This window comes from Callorhinchus milii, unplaced genomic scaffold, assembly GCF_018977255.1.
Source record: "Callorhinchus milii isolate IMCB2004 unplaced genomic scaffold, IMCB_Cmil_1.0 Scaffold1, whole genome shotgun sequence".
Classification (NCBI taxonomy): Eukaryota; Metazoa; Chordata; class Chondrichthyes; order Chimaeriformes; family Callorhinchidae; genus Callorhinchus; species Callorhinchus milii.
In genome coordinates this window covers 86,948,541-86,971,390 of record NW_024704742.1, presented here as the reverse complement: position 1 = coordinate 86,971,390, position 22,850 = coordinate 86,948,541, and the positions used below count along the sequence as shown (strand labels likewise).

The 22,850-nt window shown below is 40.3% G+C and overlaps 1 protein-coding gene and 1 non-coding gene across 5 annotated transcripts in view; both read left to right on the top strand.

The window, feature by feature from the left end:
- pip5k1bb (phosphatidylinositol-4-phosphate 5-kinase, type I, beta b) overlaps positions 1 to 22,850 on the top strand; it is a 125,920-nt gene that overhangs the window by 36,754 nt on the left and 66,316 nt on the right. For all 4 annotated transcript variants that reach the window (XM_042332817.1, XM_042332812.1, XM_042332819.1 and 1 more), the window contains exon 3: positions 10,185 to 10,237. The gene's annotated coding sequence lies outside the window, so the exon portion shown is untranslated. The remainder of the gene's footprint in view (positions 1 to 10,184; positions 10,238 to 22,850) is intronic.
- trnat-ugu lies at positions 2,472 to 2,543 on the top strand. Its single transcript has one exon. It is a non-coding gene; the product is annotated as a tRNA-Thr (tRNA).

Sequence of the window (22,850 nt, the reverse complement as noted above, 5' to 3'; positions counted from 1 at the left end):
TTGAATGGACACTTTGTTCCAAGCGCTGGTGGAGATTTGATGGGCTGAATGGCCTCATTCTTTACTGTAAATTTCTATGATTTCTCCACCTATGATGGAATCTTCAGCGGCTATGCCCCTAATATCCAAAGCCATGTTACTTATAATAATCCTTGCATTTCATTTATCGCCTTTTCACCTCGTTGAGACATCTCAAAACTCTTCCCAAAATATATTGTCAATTGAATTGAATGTACATTTTGTGGGTGAAAAAAAGCAGGCAATTGCGCACAGTAGTGTCCCACAAACAGTCGTGGATTGAGTCACCAAATTATTATTATTTTTTAAAGGATTATTATGTCCGGAAACCAATCCGCCAATCAACTAATAACAGGATTCCTACTTATTGCTAGGTAAACAACAACAAATTACATACAGAGGCTTGTAGGGTAAAGAAACTCGCCTCAGATTTTGCCCTGGCCAGAAATTGAACCCGGGTCCTCTCGCTTGTGAGGCGAGTGCACTAACCAATATACTACAGGATATTCCCTCTCCTGTAAACTACAGGTTCAGTCCCTCTACAACTCCATCCCCACAAGGACAGCATGTGGGTCCTCCGCTTCCACCTCAAACAGCAGCAACATGTGTTTACTACAGGACCCCACTTTCATAGAATTGTACAGCACAAAAAGAGGCCATTCGGTCCATCGAGTCTGTGCCGGCTCTTTGAATAGAGCAATTAATGTCAATCCCACTTCCCAGCCCTTTCCCCATAACCCTGCAAACCCGTCCTCCTCAAATACCCATCCACTGCGTTTTTAAAAGTAGTTATCGAATCGGCCTCGACCACTCTTTCAGGCAATGCGTTCCAGATTCGAACAACTCGCTGAGTGAAAAAAAAATTCTCCCCTCCCCTCTGCTTCTTTTAGAGACTATTTTGAATCTGTGACCTCGAGTCAGTGGAAACAGTTTTTCCCTTTCCAACCTATCAAATCCCCTCATGATTTTGAAGACCTCTATTAGGTCTCCTCGTAACCTTCTCTGCTCCAATGAGAATAATCCCAGCCTCTCTAACCTTTCCTCATAATCAAGGTCCCTCATTCCTGGTACCATCCTCGTAAATCTCCTACGTACTCTTTCCAATGCCTTAACATCCTTCCTATAGTGTAGTGCCCAGAACTGGGCGCAGTATTCTAACTGTGGCCTAACAAGTGTTTTATATAGTTAACCATAACCTCCTGACTCTTGTACTCTATGTCCCTTTTTATAAAGCCTAGAATCCCATTTGCCCTTTTTGCAGCCTTATCTACCTGTCCTGCCACCTTCAAGGATTCATTTACCTGCACCCCTAGGTCTCTCTGTTCTTTTACCCCCTTTAAGATTGTATTACCTAGCGTGTATTGCCTCCCCTCATTCTTTCTACCAAAATGCATTACTTCGCATTTCTCTACAGTGAATTTCATCTGCCATGTGTCTGTCCATTTTACCATTCTGTCTATATCTTTGCTACCCCTCTCCCTGACTTCAAACGTAGCCTATAAGTTGCGTCTCTTTGACTGTGACTTTTGGTTCAATATCTTTAAATCTATTTCGCTGCTCCATATCATTTGTAGTACTACATTTGTTAAACACCTTAAGATGTTCTTTTTACGTCAAAAGTGTTTCATCAATGCAAGCTGCTGTTCCTGGACCACAGTCGTCCTGATAAATTGGTCATTCACTTCAAGGCTGTGTGCTTGGCATGTGCAAATTAGCTGTAGCGCTTGCCTACAAATGGTTTCTACACTTGACAGCAAGTGTCTATGAAACAATTTGAGATATTTCAACATTATAGATGTTGTATCAAATTTCAAGTGTTACATTTTTGTAACTAGAAATGGTGCATTGTTGGTTCCTTCTTCCTGGTTTTGAAGTTTGAAGAAAATCAGCCACTTGGCACTTTTGCTTTTGTAGCGGCTGTATTGATTGAGGATAAGCAAGTCAGACTCATTTCGTACATTTTGTCCTGCACTTCATTTGTTGAATGTAAGATACCCTATCCTACATTGTGCGTCAGCCTAGCTCAATTTGGTAGCACTCTTGCCTCTGACTCAGAAGATGTGGATTCTCACCCCATGTTGGGATTTCAAACTCCCTTAATCCAGGCTGACACTCCAATATGGTGTTATAGTCAGATGCCATTCTTTGCATGAGACTATCACGTTCTCAACAAACAATGTGTAGAACACTTTTTTATTTTAGGTCTCCAGTTACACAATCCAACAGTCACACCAAACACCCTCTACTCAGTTCGCTCTGCTGCCTGCTTTTCTATCCCTCCTGATTTCCTTCCATTGGTCATAGGCAATTGTTCCTTATATATTAATTAGTATCCAACAGAAATGTTAAATTAAGCTCCCATTTGCCTGGTCAGATGGGGGTTAAAGATCTCACGTCACTAGGCAAAAAGAGAAGGGCATCCAAAGAAAGTTCATAGCAAATCAACTTTGTGGAGTCCTGTAGCTCAGTGGTTAGAGCACTCGCTTTGTAAGCGAGAGACCTGAGTTCAATTCCAGGCAGGGCGAAACCTTGGGCAAGTTTCCTTACTCCACACGTCTAATAATAATCCCTCCAAAACCAAAAACAATAATAAATTGGTGATTTTCAATCTACGACTGTTTGTGGGACATTGCTGTGCGCAATTGGCTGTCGCGTTCGCCCACAAATATACAGTCAATTCACTTTACAGTGTGTTCTGTGAAGCGCTTTGGGACGTCCTCCCAACGTGAAAAGCGCTATATCAAATGCAAGGATTATTATTTATTTTTTAAAAAGATTTCCCGATGAGATAAAATTGGTGTATAAGGGGGAGAAGAGGAAAAAGCAAGTAAAAATAGTTTTTTCTGAATACAGGTGTGGATCCCGAGTATTTTAGTTGAACTTCATGTTGGCAATGTCTGGAGTGTCATTCCAGGAAGTATAAAATATAAGGTATTTATGCTAACAGCCAAGAACTGTAACAATCATTCTTTTAGAATCTTTGAAGTGTAATGGATCCAAGTAGTGCCTACAGTGATCATTATCAGGACTTCCTCATCATTATTGTAGCTTCCCACAATCCACAGAAAACATGTCACTTGCAGATCTTGTGCTTATATTGCACACAGTGCTGCTGTCTTTGCAGTTCACTTGATACAGGACTCTTTGCAGCATCAGTGAATTTCCACACTGCTGAATTTGTAATATTTGGCAGAAAATATTTATAACTTGGATTGGACTTGAAACTTTTTTTTAAGTTCTCCCTTTTACTGCAGCATGTTGTCACTACAGCACAACATGTGATAATATTAAATAATGATGTATTTTTTTAAAAAAATTGTCATTCAATCTTTGACTGTTTGTGGGACACCACTGTTAACAGTTGGCTGCCACTTTTCGCCCACAAACTAAACAGTTAATTAACTTTAAAGTGTATTCTGTGAAGTGCTTTGAGATGGCTCAACATTGTGAAAAGGAGTTATATGAAATGCAATGATTATTTTTATACATTTACTTTTAAGGATATTGTTTTTGTAGTAAATCGACTCGAATTCTATGTAATGAGTACAAAGTATTTCTTCAAATTGTTGAATTTAAAAAGATTAGTATTTGAATGGTTCACACAGAACATCAAATGCCAACTCCTTTCTCCCCCCCCCATCACCGACTGAATTGACTTAATCCAAACATGAAAATATGAATCCTAGCATTAATTATAAGTGCTGCAGGCAAGTGCTGGAATTGTTGCTTAAAAATGTGACAGAGCTAACAATCCTGTAGTAATAATATACATGATTGAACTTTGAATGCCATTTCAGGGTGGTTTGTTGGTGTGTTTTGTTAGCCAACAGTATTGTGCGTTTTGTTAGGAGTAATTAGCTTCTGTTGAAATATTTGTTGCGCATTCCACAGAATCTTTCGTGACATTCACCACTCTGACATACTCTGGACTTTTTGATGATTAGCGCTGACAGCCTAATCCTGATATAATATAAAAAGAATAGGAAGTGCTGTGTAGTAAGGTTACAAGGGTTGTGATTTTAAGATTGGGATACCAGATTCGAATTTGTGCCGTTTTGAAACAAGATGTGTCCAAGCCTTACGGAGGAGGAATTTTAAATGAATACACAGCAGAACAGGCAAGGTGGCTTTTATATACAGTATATCTACTCATATTATAATGGTCTTGCCAGGGCATGCTTGCAGCCTGTTAATGGTCTATTTGCAATTGCCAAAGTAATTTGAAGCATTGGTCTATCTAAATTGCCTTCAAGCTAAAAGAGCATTATTTTTAAGTACTCATTGCACAGCAGATACTGTAAGCTGTTCCAGTCTTTAAGATGGCTTTGCCACTTCTGTATGCTACGATAATTCTGATGTACAGAATGATGGTAAATCCATTATTAATGAGAAGAGGACACAAATACAGTAAATTCCTGCTAACTCATCGCTAAGGGAAAAGGGCTCCGTGACAGGTTATCCAGAATGGTGAGTTAGGCATATGTATAAATACATAAATAATGCAGTTGGGATATTGACAGCATGATGATTTAAGTAGCCGTACAATTAAGCCACAGTTGAGTTATCAGGAGTTCACTGTAATTTGAGTAATTAAAGAATAAATGATAACCTTCTAAATCCATTCTAATTTGCAAGAACTGAGATCAGCATTAAAGGCTACGCACAGCAAATCTACTACAACTTCTGAAGCATTCACATTACTTGCTGGGTTTGTGTTCATATAAATCAGAAGCATAAAGTACATAATGAGATTGTGGGAATAGATTGTAGAACATTTATTGGCATCACCTAGTGAGCAACCTGTGGTAATCTCTGACCTCAATAGCATTTCATTTTGACTAATCAAATGTAACAAATTACGAAAATCTTGAGGCATTTAAACAAAATAATAAATCTTGTATTTGATATAGCGCATTATTCCTAACGTCAAAATGTCTCGAGCATTTCACAGCACTGTTATTGTGAATTGTAGTGACTGTGTTTTGTAAGTAAATACTGTAGTCAATTTGCACATAGCAATATCCCACACTACTCATGAAGTGAATAACCAATTTTTATCTGGGGTATTGTTGGCTGGCTCAGTGGGAGATGCTCCCTTCTCTGTTTATTTTCAGCTTGCTGTGAAAATATGTAGAGAATTTTCTGTAACTCGTCTATTTTAAGCATTGAAGGATTTTGGAACACTCATTTTAGAAAAAGGATTAACAGCATGGAAAGCTTGTGTCCATGAAATGTACAGTATATCGAAGATAACATCTGCAGACAACACATCTAATCCAAGATGGGCAGCTCAAAGTGCACTTAATGTTGGGTGCTTCAGATTTTAGGGACGGGGTTAAACAAAAACAACAACAAATTACATTCATGTAAACAGGTTTTAGACAAGGTTAAATTGTTTCACCCACAAACACAGTCAATCCACTTTACAGTATATTCTGTGAAGCACTTTGAGACCCTTCAACGATGTGATAAGGCACTACATCAAATGCAAGGATTATTGTTATTACTAAGCAGCTTTACAGTGTTGGGATGGCATTTTGTGATCTCAGAAGTGTCAGAATTAGATGTAAAACTTTCCAGCTGAGATCACTCTGTTTTTCTTGATGAGGATTCCCACTGAGGGCTTAGAGTGATGCATTAGGGTGATTCACTGGTGAATCTGAATCTAATAAGGCTAAGTAATTGTCAGTCACTTAATTGTTTCCATCTCAGACAGCACTTTTATGATTTCATTTTGTATAGGAGCACTTTTAATTCATAGAGGAGGATAGAGGATAACTGAGGTGAGCAACAGATATTATATATGGGATAGGCTCATCCAGAATCTGAGTGCACTATGAAATTGTCTACAGCATTATAATATTTAAATGAAATATCATGATCTAGAAAGGAACAAGGCCAATTGGGTACACAAATTGGTTTAATTTGTACATGAACAGATTGATTTTAGTTTGAACAAATTCAAGAACAAGTGCACATTAGTTCCTTTGGAGAGAATTTACCTCACGTTCAGATGAAGCATGCATCGCTTGAGCTCGGCAAGAAAAGTAGAGCAAACTTGTCTGAACAGAGATCCATTAAAGAATGTGCTAAGAAGATGGGGTGAAGGTGAGAGGGCGATATTGCTGCATGGTTCCATATACAAATTCAAATGGACAAATAATTCGCCGATGGAGAATTTAATATAAGCAGTGCCATTTTTTCCCCCCGTGTATTTAAAATAACAGTATTTCTTTCAAATTGTGAAGCAATTAAACGAACAACCTCAATGCAATTTCATTAACCTTCACATTGCTTTCTGATGAGCTCTAAATCCACAGCTGCCTCTTTTTGAACTGAAAGGGCTATTGTACCTGATGAGCATCTGTAATATGGCCCAGCAAAGCCAGTGATTCTTGTGTAAATCTAGAAAAGTGTGATTGAAGCTGTACCATTGAAAGAGGTTTAATTGGACATTAGCATACAATTTAAAATATCGTGTTTTTGCAGTCATCGTTTCTAATCCCACTTTTATGTAACGGAACTTTGACATTCACATTTTGTTAATTCAGAAATTTGAAATCAATCTTAGAGATCACATTGGTGCTGCTTTCTTTTCAAGTGCCAAATCAATTGAAACCTCTCAGCAGTGTTTTGCGACACTTGTTATGACTGTGTCAGCCTGGTTCAGTTAGTAGCACTCTTGCCTCTGAATCAGAGGGTTGTGGATCACACCCAACACCGGAATTTACACAGTTTAGGCTGTCACATCAATATATCTATTGGGATTATTGGAGTAGCCATCCTTCATATGAGACGTTTAAACCAAGTCCTGTCTGCCTGTTCATGTGGACTTTAAGATCCCCTGGCACTGTTCAAAAAGAGAAGGGTGTCTTGTCCAACAATCCTCCAGATGATAACAATTGTTAACTTACTCCATGGCAGTTTGTGGGATGTTGCTGTGTGCAAATTGGCTACCGTGGTCTCTGACAAAATGCAGCCACTACACTTTACAGTGAATCCTGTGAAGCAGTTTGAGATGTTTTGATGACCGTGTTAAGGCACTATATCAAATACAAATATTATTATTGTGGTATCAGTAAAATGTAAGTGAGAGAGAGAGAAAACAAGAATGGAGGATTGCCTGTTGTCATGAATGTGACACCCATGTATTGCTCTCTGTCACTTGAGCATCTTTGCAATTGCTAAATTGTTAGACCTTGGAGTTGTCCCCTGCAGCCCAATTAGCCAAGCGTGAATGGAGTTTAACTGGTTTATCCATCACCATTTGAAAGTGATAAACATTGTCAGAAATTGTGCCAAATCTCTAGCAATTGTCTTGTGCGAACTCCTACACAACTCGTAAATTAAAAATAAGAAACGTATATCAAACCCAACAGGTATTTCAATTTCCAGTTGTTCTGAGAACAAATTGTTAATGGAAAATAAAATTTACGAACTTTTAAAAACTCAACGTAAATTTACTACCAATCTCCAGGATCCTATCAAGCGCTCAAGGACGCTACCCCATGTGAAGGGCGCTATATAAATACAAATTGTTGTTGTAATCTACTCCCCAGACCATTCTCATTGCACCTCCAACTCAACAACAACTTGCATTAATTTAGCGCCCTCCACATGGGTTAGCGTCACAAAACGCTTGAATCTTATCTATCCCACTCTGTCCTACTTCATGCCCTCCCCTCCAACATCAGCAGATGAACATTCAGTCCGTTTGCTCCTGTCCTCCAAGACTCTCTTCCCATCCCTCCACCTCACTCCTTCAACTAGAAATATATCTCCTTGACTGCTCTTTTGGCTGCCAACACTACCTCTCCCATCTCCCTTCCACTTTGGGTTCCTCTTCAGTCATTGAGTCTTGGGCTTTAAGACATTCTCCTTATGTGAAAGATCTATATCAGTGCAAATTGTTGCATATTTCAGTATACCAACACAGGGAGGCCATATTTTATACATTGAAATGAGGTGTTTTTTAATGTTGGTGGAAAAACATTCCATTAACAATCATCAAAAATGGCATTACAATAAAAAAATTGCTTGTGTTTTCTTGGGCGGGTGTTGGGGGAGGTAATTTTGACTTTGTGGTTAGTCAAAGCAAACTATTGTTAAATATTCGAGGTGGCTGTGTTTCATGTTGTTTTTTTTGAAGGTCCAAAGCTGAGTTGAGTGTGTATGTGTAGGTGTGTGTAATAACTCGCTCAAACTCTCTTCTCCCCCACCCTTTCATCCGCTATGGTGCTGGTGTGCTGTGGCCTGCTCTAGCCGGAAGTTCAGTACACCTGGCTTTGCTGCTGGCTAGCCAGCTTACTATGCTAAACATCTGGCCAATTTCCTGGTTGTTTCTATTTGCGCATTGCAGCTTTGCATAGCTCATGATCATGCAACTTGTGGGAAGCTTCGCTAGTGGTAACCTGACTGACCATAAATCAGATGTTTTTTTTCATGTTTTGCATATAATGTGACCTTTCTTGTAACCCAATCTTCTGGGTTCGTTACCTAAATATTCCCCTGGATTTTTGGAGTCCTGTAGCTCAGTGGTTAGAGCACTCGTCTGGCAAGCGAGAGACCTGGGTTCAATTCCAGGCAGGTCAGGGCGAAACCTTAGGCAAGTTTCCTTACTCCACACGCCTAATAATAATCCCCCAAAACAAAACAATAATAAATTGGTCATTTTCAATCCACGACTGTTTGTGGGACACTGCGTTGCGCAATTAGCTGCCGCGTTTCGCCCACAAATATACAGTCAATTCCCTTTACAGCATATTCTGTGAAGCGCTTTGAGATGTCGAGAAGACGTGAAAAGGGCTATATCCAATGCAAGGATTATTATTATTATTTTTACAACAAGCACTCGAGTGTCTGTTCCTAGTTTACTTTCTTATGTAAATAGATTATTACAACAACTTGCATTTATGCAATGCCCTTTACATATGGTAATGGCTCAGAGTTTACACCTATAAAGTGCACCAAGAATTGTGAGGGGGGAAGGGAGGTGACCATAGGGACACTCAAAGAAGTCATTTTTTTTAAGTCAGAGTAAGTAGGAACCCGGTTGTTAGTTGAATGAATGGATCATGTCTGGGGGTAATAATCCCTTCCCAAAAAAATTGTATTAATTTGGTTACTCAATCAACGACCTTTGGGCAATTGGCTGCCACATTTCACCCACAAAATATACAATCAATTCCTTTACAGTATATATTATAACAATCATCAAAAATGGCATTACAATAAAATATTGCTTGTGTTTTCTTGGGGTGGTGGGGGGGACGGTAATTTTGACTTTGTGGTTGGTCAAAGCAAACTATTGTTAATTGTTTGAGATGGCTGTTCCAAGTTTACTTTCTTATAGTACATAGATAGTTTGGGCATATATTCATGCAACCGCCAGGAAGGTGGAAGGCAAACTAGATGGACCTTGGTCTTCTTTCGTCTTGCATCTCTTATATTCTGTGAAGTGCTTTGAGACGTCTCAATGACGTGATAAGGAACTGTATTAAATTCAAGGATTATTATCTATTTTAGAGAGCAAGAAGGATGATAATAATAATAATAATAATCCTTGCATTTGATATAGCGCTTTTCACGTCGGGAGGACGTCCCAAAGCGCTTCACAGAACACACTGTAAAGTGAATTGACTGTATATTTGTGGGCGAACGCGGCAGCCAATTGCGCACAGCAATGTCCCACAAACAGTCGTGGATTGAAAATGACCAATTTATTATTATTTTTGGTTTTGGAGGGATTATTATCTGGCGTCTGGAGTAAGGAAACTTGCCCAAGGTTTCGCCCTGACCTGCCTGGAATTGAACTCAGGTCTCTCGCTTACAAAGCGAGTGCTCTAACCACTGAGCTACAGGACTCCTGTGATGTGTAAGTAAAGAGCGAAAGAGTGTTGTACTGAAATTAGGATTTGAGACAGATTAGTTGGAATTTCACTGTGTAACTGGCAAGACTATACCTGGCCTGGGAGTGCCCTTAACCAAATGTAGAGTATGCCATCATGGAAAAATAGTCTGTTCTCTAGAAATGATAAATTTAAAAGATTTTGGAAGCTAAATGCAAAAGTATTGCTCCAGTTTTATTAACTGTTTTATAGGCAGGACAAATATTGAAAAATCAGAATTAATTATTTATCTTTTCTTCCCCTCTTTTAAATTTATAGGTTTGATCACTAAAGACACGGTTGGCACAGCTACAAATCACTGTCACGTGCGGGTAAGTGATATTTTATCTGTATTTCCCTACCGAGTTGATTTGGAGCTTCAAATACAATTTTACAGATTAACAGTTTAAATACTACCACTCCACCCTTCTGCTGAATTTGTGCTATCGGTATATTGAAGAAATCATTGTTTTTAAAATTGCAAAATTGCAATTTTACTGCAACCAGTCACTAAAGATCTACACTGGAGAAAGAATATTTTGCTAGTCTGTTCCCGAAAAGTTTGGATAAAGAAGGTCCTTTGGCCCATCTGATCTCATCCTCACAAAAATGCCATGCTACCGTCCTCCCACCATAGCATCAAGCTGTTTTTAAACGAATCCAGTGTCTTGACCTCAACCACTCTTCCTGGTAACCATTTTGATAACTTTTTATGAGTGAGTTTGTTTTTAGTGATATGTGTATGTTGATACCCAAATCCCTTTGCTCTTCCACAGTTCTTAGTTTCTCACCATTTCGAAAATATTCTCTTTTGCTGTTTTTGGATCCACAGTGGATGACCTCACACTTCCCCACATTAAAGTCCATTTGACACAGTTTTGCCCACTCACTTAATCTGTTTAAATCCTTTTGTAACAACCTGTTCCCTTCTATACAATTTATTGTGCCTCTTAACTTTGTGTCATCTGCAAATTTTGATATAAATTTCTCTATTCCTGGTATATACAATGAACAGTAGGGATTCCAGTACAGATCCTTAAGGTACCCTGCCAACTCTTTTTCTCTCCCCCCCACCCCAACACCATTTTGATATAGCTCCCTGAACAACTACCCTCTGCCTTTCTCTCTCTGCCAATATTTTGCCCTTGATATCCAGTGGTATCAGATTGTGAAGGAGTCTCGTGTGATACTTGTACTTTGTCAAATACATTTTTGGAAGTTTAAGTGCACCAAATGATATGGCTTCCCAAGGTCTATTTGGGATGCCACTTCCTTACAAAAGTTGATGAGCGTTGTCAGACAAGTTCGACCCCATTGTTTTTATTTTACAGGCAATCTTCCATTTTAAATCTGATGAATGATTCTCTTATAACGTCGATCAGTGCTACACAAATCTCTTGCTTAGTCTTCCTAAGCACAAGTACAGGACGCAGTTTCTGAGCTTCAGCTAATTACACTACGAGATGTGAACTGATGTTTCAGGAGATTGTCTCACAGAAAGTTGTTTTCCTGAGTGTGCAACTTTGAAGTCGGAAACTTTTCCCCTCCCCCTGACCTCAGCTCGGGTCTGAAATGCTGTACACTGTCAACAACAACAACTTGGATTTATATAGCACCCTCCACACCGTACGGCATCTCAGAGCGCTTCACAGTAAGGGATCCCGGGACCGAGCCAGGGGGGGGGGAGGAAGGTGACCAAAGGCGCGGTCGAAAAGTAAGGTCTTCAGCAGACCTGAAAAGAGGAAGGGAGGGAGCGAGGCGAAGGGAGTGAGGAAGGCAGTTCCAGAGCTTCGGGGCATAGTGGCTTGAAAGCACATTCGCCGTGGGTGGAGCAGGGGATGAGGGGAAGGCCAGACCCGGAGAAACGAAGGCAACGGGTACTGTTTTGAGGAGAGAGGAGGTCAGAGAGGTAGGGGGGTGCAGAGGAGTGCAGGGACTTGAATACAAGAGTGAGGATCTTGAAATCGATCCTTTTGGGGATAGGCAGCCAGTGCAGTCTGGCGAGGACTGGGGTGATCGGGGAGCGGAGTTTCGTGCGGGTGAGAATGTGGGTGGCAGAGTTTTGAATGATTTGGATTTTATGAATGGTAGTGGATGGGAGACCAGCAAGGAGGGCATTAAAGTAGTCCAGCTGAGAAGTGACAAAAGCCTGCCCAGCGCCTTGGGACATCCTCCCAACGTGAAAGGCGCTATACAATTGTAATCTTGTTGTTGTTGAGAACAAAATCTGGTTCTGTTAGGAAGCCTGGATGAAATACTGTATGTGCGGTCTATATAAACTTGTGTCTTTGGGCTTAGCAGCTGCTTGCAAAAAAAGCTTTAAAAAACTTGTTGCAGACCAAAATGTTTATAACCTCTTTACACAAAGAAAGCTGTGAAGTATTTATCTACCGTGTTTCTATGAGTCAAATCTTTATTGTTGGTTGTGGTTAAATACAATACCTCCATAGGCAATCAAAGGCACACTTAGTATATTTAGGATAGGTGATGGTAGAAATGCTGTTTTCTTAGCACTTTTACAGCACTTGAGTATACTGTAGGCAAAATACTGCAGATGCTGGAAATCTGAAATAAAAACAGAAGTCTCTGGGAACACTCAGCAGACAGATGGTGTCTTGGTTTAATATCTCATGCAAAGGGCGGAATTGTTAAACAAGCACTCTGAAAAAAGTGACCTTTCATCAGTTCTGGCGAAAGGTTATCGATGTGAAACGTTAATTCACTTTCCTTTCTCCATAGATGCTGCCTGACATGCTGAGTGTTCCCAGCAACTTCTGTTTTTATTTCTGTATACTGTGGTTTGAGTTGTTAACGCTTGCATGTTCACTTAAAAAATCTGCAGTCACAATGCTTTACAGTGAATCCCGTGAAGAGCTTTGAGATCTCTTCCTGACCTGAAAGGCACTATATCAAATGCAAGGATTATTATTTATTGAGGGGTTTTGTACTTTGCCCATTTTTGGAGATCCGCCAGCATTACTGAGCAATAGTCCTACATGTTCAACCATCCAAGCTGGCTGCCAATTTGGTGTGTTGGTCCAGCCTGGATGACTCGGATTCATCCCCAGCAAAATAATAATAAATAATAATCCTCACATTTGATATGTGCGGATGAATGCTAATTTGCGCACAGCAATGTCCCACAAACAGCCATGAAGTTAATGACTGATTTTATCAAGGGGATTGTTGGTCAGAACACCGGGAGAAACTCCCTTCTCTTTTCAAATCATGCCATGGGATCTTTAACATCTACCTGAACAGGCAGTCGGTGCCTTGGTTTAATGTCTCATCCAAAGGGTGGAATTGGGAAAGAAGCGCTCTGAAAACTGACTTCCAAGAGACTTGGGTAGCCAGTTAAATGGTGAATCCTGAAAGAAGCCCAGGATTCTTGCAGCCTGCTCTAAAGATTTTACCAGGTGAATTAGTCTGCACCTGTATCATCCCTGATTTGAATTATTTCACCATTTTTGCGACTTCCAAGAAAGATTTTATTTTCAATATGGATTATTTACAGAAATAGAAGAGACGAAAAGACTTATGGATTGTCTTTTTATATTGGGACACACCCACTGATTCGAAACCCCGTAGAAGTGTTAGCCACGCAATGTACAGTAAAAGAGAAATCATGTACAAAAACTTAATATTTTTAGTTAAGTAAAAGTGAATTCTTGCCCAAAAAATCAAAATGACTCGACTTTTCAATTGCACTTCTGGCACACTTTGCTTGCTTCCCAACTGAGGCTGCCACATTTGCCAGATGCCAAAGCTAGTTGCTTATATTTGATCCTTTACTTAAACAAGTGCCCACCTCTCTTCCACCAGACTAACATGGGTGTTGGAAGCCCAAGCTGAGTAAAGGCTAACCAGATTTTAGCACCAAACTTCAGAAACTTATCAATCACTGCAGAGCTTGGCCACTTGCTCCATGGCACTTTGTGGGATGTTGCTGTGAGCATATCGGCTGCCACAATCGCTCACAAAATACACAGTCACTTTACAGTATGTCCTGTGAAGGGCTTTGAGAATACTCAGTGGCACGATATGGCACTATATCAAATGCAAGGATTACTATGATTATACCCCCCCTATGGAACACCAGCTCCTGTAAGGTATCTAATTGAGGGTTTGTTAGGTATCTAATTGAGAATATAGGTCAATTATAATTTTGTTCATTTTTGATGCAAAAGGAATTTTTTGCTTGCTCAGTTTTCTCAAACATTCTAAAGAAATTCAGATTTTGTCCCAAATAATTTACAGAGAAATGACTGTGTGTGATATACTTTGCAGCCTCCATGGCTGCACACTCAACCTCACTAAATCAGTCAGGAACCTGGGTGTCTTATTTGACCCTGAACTATCCTTTCTTCCCCACATCCGTGCCATGACCGGCATTGCCTACCACCACCTCCGCAACATTGCCAGACTCCGCACTGCCTCACCCCTCAGGCTGCCGAAACCCTCACTCAAGCATTCGTCACCTCAAGGCTTGATTACAGGAACTCCCTCCTGATCGGCCTTCCCAACACTTCCCTTCACAAGCTGCAGATCATCCAAAATTCTGAAGCTCGTGTCCTCCCGCGCACTAGGCACTATGACCCCATCACTCCCACCCTCGCCCGACTCCACTGGCTCCCCATCCCCCAGAGGATTGAGTTCAAGATCCTCGTCCTCACCATTAAGGCCATCCATGGCCTTGCCCCCTCCTACCTCTCTGACCTGCTGACTCCCTACCAACCTGTCCGCTCCCTCCATTCATCAGACTCCAACCTGCTCCATGTCTCCCGCCCGACCTGCCCTACCATTGCTGGACGGACTTTCAGCCTCTCTGCCCCCACACTCTGGAACTCCATCCCACAGTCCCTTCGCCTCGCTTTCTCCCTTGCATCCTTCAAGGCTGGTCTCAAGACCCTTCTCTTCGATCGTGCCTTTGGTCTCCCTCCCACCTCTCTGCCTTCCCTCACCCCTACACCACCCCTCCCCCACACTCGGGCCGCGACACCTGACTGTTCAGCGCTTTGGGACATCCTCCCGACTTGAAAGGCGCTCTATAAATGTAATTTTGTTGTTGTTGTGTGTAGAGAGTTTTGCCTAATGTTTTGTAAGTGGGAAAACAATTCCTGAAGAATGGTTAATGCGCAGGTTTTTGAATTTACTATGATCATTTGAAATGGTAAAGAAGCAAATCTTTAATAGACGTGTTGAATGGACCAGGACAAACAATCGATCTTGTGTGAGGAATGTCAATTCATTAAATAGTAAAAATTAAATGCATCTAGACTGATTCAATGTGAGCCAATGAGCTGAACACCCATCTAGAACTAGAAATATTATGTGATATATAGAGAAACAAAAGCTATATATAGAGAAACAAAAGTTCTCCCCCCCACCCCCCTCCCCTGCACCACCACCAGAAAAGCCAGTATGCAAATGTTTGAACAGCTGTAATAGGTTGTGTTGCATTAGGTGAAAAGCAGGAAAACTAAATTTAAGGTAGTACAGAGATATGGAAAGATTTTTGGAGTGATATTTTTAATCCCTGGAAATCTGCTCTCACATTCCTGATTGTACAATACTATTTATTTATTTAGATTTGAGAGTGTTAGTTAAACTGATTTTCACAAATCACCAGTTCATTCGAAGAAAGCCCTTCGGCTTATTTGATCTGATCTTTCCAGAATACCCACCCTTACCATCCTCCCAGCATAGCATCATTTTAAACATTTGATTCATACAGGTGTCCTATGTAATCATTCAATTTTAATTTATCTTCAGTTTGAGGATTTAAACCTACTTCCCAAACGATCTCACATGTATGAATTATCTGCCCATCTGAGATTTCCATCATTAGATTTTACTTGTGTGGCCATCCAGTGCCATACATTGAAATCCATTACCAATTATTCCCATGTAAGATCACCCTACACATTTGGCCTTTGGCTTGCAGGGTTGATACAAGCTGAGTGGAAAGAATCCCAGTCTCCAGTGACGGGTCTGCCCTTCAAAGTCCTGTCAGTGAGCCAGGCTGCCAGGTCTGTTATCAGCAGTACCTTGAAGTACTGCGTTCCTGCTTGTCTCAAGAAATTGACGAGATACCGCCACAGAGGAACTCCCCGTTTCTTCCCCGAACAATAGTTGGTTATTTGCTATCCAGATTGGGCAGGTTTGATCACACACTAGGTGGTTATGTGGTTGAGTACACATTAGGCAGTACCAGGAACTCCTCATGAGCCTCTTGATGAGCAGCACAACTCAACATGAAATGCGTGGGAAGATTGCCACTATCCTCCTGTGTACAGCTTGGATGCGCATCTCCTATCCATTGAACAATGGCTCCACCAGTTGGAGGTGCGGAGCTTGAGCAATGACTGCTTAGCTCTTTAAAAAAACGAATTGAGGTGGCTATCAAACTCTGGATGTATGAGGATATGCTTACAAAACCAGAAGGAAGTGAGGTATGATTTTTGAAATAGAGGTTGCAGCAGCAACTCATTAAAATGCTTTTCTAAATGCTGGATCTTATAAATATATAATGCCTGTAACTTTATTGGGATTATTACACTCTGAAACTGAAATGAGTGCTAAGGTTTTTTTCCTCATCAAGAAGTCAGATTTAATGGGGTAAACTTGTTTTTTTTAAAAAAATGTTAAACTACAAAAATGGCCAACTTCAGGTTCGCAAGGTCACTTGTGCACTGTGCATATGCACAATACCCAGGCAACAACTTCTAAGATCACTTCCAAGAGCACAGTTGTGTTGTCTGCTTAGAAAAGCGTAACCTGTTATAATTGGGTCATAGTTCTTTGAAGAATGCAGAATACTTGCTATTTTTATGCCGCATCTTTCTACTTTAATTTTACCTTGTGTTCACCAATTAATAGGCCACCTTTACCACAGGGAGATGAGACAGATACCTGGCAGAGAATTTCAAAATGACAAGGGCTCCAGCTAGTTATGTCACTTCCTGGCTTCAGTTTTTACTTATGTTCTAAAATAGTTTCAGATTATTTTTGTTTCTACGCAGCTTCATTTTCCCTGAGGAGTATTCCAGACTGAAATTGCTCATAAAATGCTATTGTTGCGGTCTGTTGCCCAATCATTGTTGCTTTGTCAGTAGTCCTCCTTTTTGCATCCAGAGTCTTGCATCATAGAGTTTCTGTCTTAAAAAGCAACTAAGAGGAAAGCAGGCAAAAGGAAGGAATACCAGAAATCTAATGATTCTACAAGAATCCTTATGGAATGACTAGATACATTAGGTCACTGCAGCCTGAAAAGGGATCAGAGGAGTATTTTCTAGACGTGTGTGTAAGATGTTAAATGGAGAGGAAAGGCAAGTCTGAACAATACCTTCGTATAGACGAAAGCGACAGGGCGAAATGTCAACTCTTCAGAATTGTGGACATCCAATTTTAGGATGAAGCTCGGAAGTATTTCTTCGACATGGTATTCCCAATAGTTGGAGTGGGTCACCAGGAAAGATGGTTTGGGTCAGGACACTGGTTTATTTTAAAAACTTCTTCATGTATTGACGCACAGTAAAGTTAATATTCCATAGAAAGGTTCAACACAGTGAAGGGCCACGTCTCCCTATCTCTCACCCTGCTCAGGCTCCCCTTCGTCTTTGTAAATCAATTTGAGACATTTTTCCCACATAAAGGACGCATGATCAGTGTGGTACGTGGGTGTTCTGGAAGGATAAGATCGAGTGGGTGAAGTGCCTTCGTCATCAAAACCAATCTTGTGTGATGATGTTGTAATTTACAACGAGTATTATGAAAATGGCATTTCAAGGATTTTTTTAGAAAAAAATTGCAGTGTTGAGCTAGCACAGCTGATTGCAGTTTCTAACTAAAGAGAGGTTGACCTTTTTTGAGTAATAATTCAGAGCTCCCACTTATAATAATTTAATATTGCATGACGGCGACAGCTTGGATGCTGGGTGCAGTTTAATGAGTGAAAACTAATTTTGAATGCAATGTATTTGAGTGATTCATACATACTCTTGTTGCTGGGTCAAGAAATAAATATTGATTTAATGAATTAAAATTCAGAAACCACGGTGTTACAAATGCATAACTGGATTAATAATTGATCCTTGAGACTGATGTTGAAATGCTTCCAACTTCCAGTGTTTTGTTATCTGTGTGTGTGGATGTGCTCCAGTGTCATATGTTTAACCCCTGTTCTCCAGTCCATTGGTTGGGTTTCTGAAAAGTCAATCAATGCACTGGAGAACAGAGCTTAAACATATGACACTGAGAGATTTAATGTAAGAGAGTTTAGGTTCCAAACTATTTTACACTGTGAAATAATTAGACAGGCGAACCCTTGCATCCCTCCAGTTGAGCAATCCCTTGGCTTTGGAGCCTTGTTAGATATTATGACATATTGCAGTCATGGCATTAAAGGCATATACAGGCCTTTAATGATCAAAGTTACTTCAATAAAATGCTATTGTTACGGTCTGTTGCCCAGTCACTGGGTCGATTAATGATCAAAGTTACTTCAAAGAGGAAGCTTGTATGAACTCTTATTTAAAGACTTTTGTTTAGAAGCAGGATTTATTGCACACAAATGGTTAACTCCTTAGCACTAATCTTGTCCAGGTAAGACCTGGCTACCTATTGGGTTTAAAATAATAATAAGTATAAATAATAATAATATATGTGCCTTTCACCTTGGGTGCATATTTCAAAGCAATTCCAGGATTTACTGCAGAGTGACTATCTGATTTCTAGGTTCACAGGGTTTAGGACATGTTTACACCTTGGGTCGTGAAAGACGTGAAAGGCGCTATACAAATGTAGTCTTGTTGTTATCTTGCTTATGAGCTGGTCGTTGGCCATTGATCTTACTCAGGACCATCTTAGATTTAGACAATTTTCTGCTTTGACCCAGGTCACCGCCTTGGAGACTCTACTTATCTTCTCTCTTCTCCACAATAAAATCTTGTGAAGTGCTTTGAAACATCTCAATGACGTGATAATGCGCTACATCAAATGCAAGATATTGTTATGATTATAATTAATAGTAGAAATCTCTGCAACGTTACTTTTACAATGATTTCCCTACCAAAGATATAATAATAATCCTTGCATTTGATATAGCACCTTATCACGTCTTCGAGACGTCTCAAAACGTTTCACAGAATATACGGTAAATTGAATTGATTGTATATTTTGTGGGCGAAACGTGGCAGTCATTTGCGCACAGCAGTGTCCCACAAACAGTTGTGGATTGAGTGACCAATTTTTTTTATTATTTGAATGGATTGTTACCCCCATAAAAGTGATCCACCAATCGATTTAACAACTGCATTCCTACTTACTGCTAGAGGCATGTGGAGTAAGAAAACTTGCACAATGTTTCGCCCTGCCAGGAATTGAACCCAAGTCCTCTCGCTTGCGAGGCTTCACCACCTGGCAATACAAAATTATATTTGAAATTTCAGCACCTTGGGACGTCCTCCCGACGTGAAAGGCGCTCTATAAATGGAATCTTGTTGTTGTTGTACATTTGTATAGCGCCTTTCACATCAGGAGGACATCCCAAGCCACTGGACAGTCAGGGACTTGGACCCAATTGGGATCGGGGAGCGTGGAGGGCAAGTAGGGTAGGAGGGTAGCTCGGTCGAAGAGGAGTTTTTTTATTATTATTACTCTAGTCTGAAGTCTCTGCATGAACTCAATTAGAATACAAAGCTGCCTTTATATTTTTGGCTTGCCCTGTGTTTCATTAAATAAAAACAATATAATTATATTACATTCATATAATTTTCTCCATGAGACACCCCATTTAATATCTTCACCCATTTTGACATAGCTTCTTAACCTCGACCTTCTGCTTCATTCCAAAAGTCAATTTTCAATCCATATGGGTGACACTAAATCTTGGTGCACCTCCGGTGCAGTGAGCTCTTCTTAATCAGCACTAATGTTGCATTGTTTTTGACGAGAAAACCTTTGTGATATTTGGAAGTCAACTTTTAACTACTGAAAGTGTGTGACCACCTCAAAAGATGAAACTTTTAAAACATTCTTTTTTAAAAATGTTGCATTCAGTTAATGTTTGTGTTATCCAAATCGTCAAAAAAGGTTATTCTGTAAAGCAGTTGCAAAGGGATGTTTTGTAGTAGACAAGGCAGATGCACAAAAAAGATTAATAACAATATGAAGATGTAGTGCCAAGCAGTTCATCAGGTTATTGAAAGAACATCCATGTCAAGACAAGGGCATCGGAAAAGTCTTTTAGGAAATTGAATTATGTGTACCAAATGTAGTGGAAGCTTTTAATGATTCCGAAACTGATATTAAGTACTTTCTGTACCAGCTATAAAAATGGGCTTATTAAAAGGGAGACAACTATTCACATTAATTTTCTTTGTTGTATGATGAATTTGCATTGTATGATGAATTTGCTGTCTCTTTTTGGCTATTAATGAGTAGTTTTTTGTTGCATGTTTGTGATCAGTCACAACCTTTTTTTGCTACAGCTGTGGCATTTCTATTTTGTAGGTATTCAACTACAAAATGCAATCACTACGCTCTACAGTAAATCCTGTGAAGCAAGCGCATTGTGAAGTCCTCTCACCGTAAAAGACTGTGAGACGCAGTGACTGCGATTTGTGGGCGAACACAGCAGCCAATTTATCCACAGCAATGCTCCATAAACAGCCATGACGTGAATGACCAGTTTTATCTGGGTGATTGTTGTGGAGTTCTTGAAGGGTGGTTTCTGGAGGCATGGCACAAATGTGCTGTGCACGACTGCACAAAATGTTGATTGCAAAAAAAACAATACTGTACCTCCAGTTCTTTTTACTGATATATGAAACTACGCTAATAAGAAACTAACTATCTGAAAGACGTGCTCACTATAGTTCAGCATTACTTAGTGACTATCTCGATCTAAATATTATTTGTTCAAAACAAACCGTATGGTTTTCTGACAATATTGATAACATCTATTCAATTGTTGCCAAAGCGGAAAAAATGTAGCTGAAAGATTTATAGTCTTTATTTTTTCCTGAGATAAATTAGGTGACCAACCAACAGATTTTGACACCTGTGATTGGTAATAAATGGCTTTTTATATATACATAGACATATTAGTGTTGGTGGAGTCCTGTAGCTCAGTGGTTAGAGCACTCGCTTTGCAAGTGAGAGACCTGAGTTCAATTCCAGGCAGGGCGAAACCTTGGGCAAGTTTCCTTACTCCACACGCCTAATAATAATCCCTCCAAAAAAAAAAACAATAATAAATTGGTCATTTTCAATCTACGACTGTTTGTGGGACATTGCTGTGCGCAATTGGCTGCCGCGTTCGCCCACAAATATACAGTCAATTCACTTTACAGTATATTCTGTGAAGCGCTTTGGGACGTCCTCCCGACGTGAAAAGCGCTATATCAAATGCAAGGATTATTATTATTATTATTATTATTAAGAGCCTAAACCATTCTCCTGAGTACCCAAATCCCTGCCAACTCCAGTCCCATGTTCCCCATTTTCCACCTGCCATCGCCAATCCCTCGCTTGCCATCTGGTTGTGTTAAAAGTTGTCTGTCATTGCATTACACAAATTGGCAAACGGGAAGGAAAAATGCTGGGGGCGGCGTAGGGAAATCGTGCATGGAATTGTCCCTAGTGCCCAGCAATAAAAGCAATGCCAGCAGTAAGTATGTGGTGCAACTCTGTTGAAGTTCACAGCAGCATGTTCAAATACTGATCTTATTACTGCCTCAGATTTCTACATAAATAAGCCAATGTGACCCTTTGTTAATTTTTGCTTTGTGCGAATCCCCTTAACTCTCGTGATCCTTTGTTCGTTTCCAGCTTGTATAATGTTGCTCCGGAATGAGTAAAAACGTTAGCTGGGATCGTTCCCTCTCCTCTTGTACCCTATGCCCACCCCCATATAACAACGCCTTGTATTCACTCTCACTGTCACATTGCCAGCAGGTCACTGGTTTCTGTTAATGATTCCAGGCTAGCCCCTTGGTGGCTGTTCAGCTTCCAACTGTTTAGACACGTTTCTTCGAAACAACCAGAAATGTTCAGGTTTAACACCCGTTTCTGGTAAGGTTAGTTATCCATTTAATTTATAATGCTACCTTTTAAAAGAAAATCAGATTCGGTTTTTGCTCGTGCAGCACAGAAGATCCTTAAACAAAAATACATCTGACAATGCGTCACTCTCCCCAGTTATCGGCCTGGTCCCAATCTACAACTTTCACACACAGGGTTGAGATTGCTATCAACTGAGCCAGACTGACACCTTAATTCACTGAACACTGACCCGAGTTCAGACTTGCATTACTATTGTATCTAATGCAGGGGGGAAGTCTATAACAGAGCCCTTCAGTGTGTAACTGGAAGTGCAGTACTCCCAGTGTCTGGCATTGACAACCTGGATTCCCACAATAACAAATAGCCAACATCCAGTCGTCAGGTAGCAACTGACAACATTTGTATAGGCGTTCTTCACGCGGGGAGGCATCTCAACTTGCTTAACAATGGCGTAGTTTGATGCCGAACCTGGGAGAAGAGGGAATCAAAGAGGAAATACTTCATATGTAATCTGAAGACGGACGAAGGGGGAGGAGTTGAGATGGAGAGATTGAGAGTGGTTTCAGGGAGTAGTGGCTGAAAGCAATTGCTGCACGTTGCATATACCGTCCTGCACTCTACGTGCTGCTGACATCGCTTTGCAGACACATGACAAGTATGAACTTTAGTGACCTGACCACCCTGAAGTCAGTCATTTTTCCATGTCGCACTTACAATGCCGTCGGTGAGGCAATGGACCCAACCAACCGTATCATAACAAGGTTTCCCTGGACTTCGAAAATCTACAGATCACTTTGAATATTTATCTATGATGTGCATGGGCTTTTTGGTGTGGCTTTCAAGGATTCACTACAACTGCAACTCACAATTAGTGATGGA